Raw genomic sequence first — 2,112 nt, forward strand, 5'->3', positions numbered from 1 at the left:
TGAGAGCGGTTTTATTTGCGCTCCACATTCCGCGGGAGGAGCTAACACACACACACACACACACGCACACTTTGGGGTGGATGTCAACCAGTCATGCTTTGGAGTTAAACCTTCCAAATAAAAAGTTGGTTTATAAACAGCTTCACTGATTCATGCAGAGCAATTCACATGAATCTAAAAGATGAATTACACTCATCTAAAAGAAGGCTACTGAAATTCATTCAGTGGAAAGTCCAGGTTTTTTGACAAGGGAGTGGCAAACAGGGGCAAGAGCCCACCCAGGGCAGGGCTGAATTTGTCCTTGTTACAAAATCATTAATCATAACATTGCTGTATTGCTTCATTGTTGGCCTGTACTTCTTAATACTCAAGAAGTTTGATCAAAATACCTACAGCACTATGAAGATAATTGAAATTATTTTGAAGTAAGATACCTTTCTGTGATTTCAGTGTGATTTGAGGTTAGAGTGGAAATTTGGGTGGATGATGGCTGGCACTGGTCTATCTCTGGGCATGCACATACTCCTAAGCTGATCTGATTTATTATTAAAGTGATATATAGAACTTTGATAGTAACTGAGCTTAAGTGTGTTAAACCATAGTGACTATACTGCAGTTAGACATGCTATGACTGGTGCCAGCTGCATTGTCCTAACAGCACACTGCTAACAGGTAAAAAGTAATAAGAGGAGATTGATTTAAGTTGAGTAATGAAACAGTATGAAAGCCAGTTTATGAACTCTATCCTTGTCTTAGGTGGGACTTTTTAAAACAAAGATAAATACTTAAGAAAAAGGAAGGAAGAAAAACTATTCTTGAGAACGGTATATCTCACAGTCCCATGGAATTACCCCAGTCCCCAATTTCCTCAATTTCTTCTCCTTTGGGGTATCATAACAGATGTTAAGATCCATTATCCTTTCCAGCATATAAAGAATCTTACAAAAAATCATTAAAGCAAAAACTTGTACAGGTTTAATACTCATTGTATGAATTAAGAGGACAGATATACACACTTTGACTGCAATCCAAATAAAGGCTATGCAGGGAGTTTTGAGGACACATTGCTTATGGCAATGACATTTGTACATTACATCCCCTAAGGCAACAATAGGAAATAATCAGCCTGTTTCATGCTAAATGAACTGCAGTTATAAGTGTCATTCATTGTGCAATGGTTGAAAGGTGGCTCCTTGGAAGAGCTTTCTGAGTCCTGAAACTGTAGAAGTTGTAGCCTTAAGCAAGATTTATTCTGAATAGAAAGCACTTTATGAGAGAGTATTCTTAGATGTGTGTTAGACTGCTCCCTGATGGTGAGGCCTCTCTTTCTTACACTCATCTGAAACCAATTAGGTAACGCAAGACCTGAAATTGCATCTGGAAGTGGCTAGATAAAGTCAATCTGACATAATTATCACTCTTTGAAAGAGAGAGAGAGAGAGAGAGACTTACACAGAAATCCTTAAATGATAAGCAAAAAACATAGATATCAAGAAGTATTAACATTCCCCAAGTGGTAACTTCAGCAAAAGTGAAGAATATTGTGTGCAGTTAAACTTTAACTTGAAATGTCTTTCTTCTTTAAACTTGAAATGTCTTTCTTCTTCTGGTAGATTGGGGAAAGAGAATTGAATTCCTGCAGAGCCTCTCAGCTGGGTGCATCTTGGCTGAGGAAGTCTGTGTCTGCGTCTGTCTCTTATCTCTGAGTTTATCTCCAGGGCAGCCAGTAGAGGCCACTCCTGATATCAGCACCCTTTCATTTGAAAACTGAGCTGCTCTGTCTCTTAATGGGGATGACTGCACTCAGTGATTCACCTTGTATTTTATTAAAATGACATGGAAAATTTTACCATTTACAATCTGACATAGTCGCAAGCATTAGACGTGAAAACACACATCACAGCCCACGCTAGCCCTAGACACGGTGTACATGATGACATCACATTGTTTTTTCACAACACATGATTCAGAAACCCCCTGTCTCAGGACCAGCTGTTAAATTTGAGTCAGATTCCCATACACACCCCCACTCCCACCCCCTTTTCTTTACCTTTTCTGAGGGGTGTGTTAATCCACTTAAGTGCTAATATGCAAGAAGTCCTGTTTATTGCT

The sequence above is a fragment of the Pangasianodon hypophthalmus genome, chromosome 5 (genome assembly GCF_027358585.1).
Source record: "Pangasianodon hypophthalmus isolate fPanHyp1 chromosome 5, fPanHyp1.pri, whole genome shotgun sequence".
In the NCBI taxonomy this organism is placed as follows: Eukaryota; Metazoa; Chordata; class Actinopteri; order Siluriformes; family Pangasiidae; genus Pangasianodon; species Pangasianodon hypophthalmus.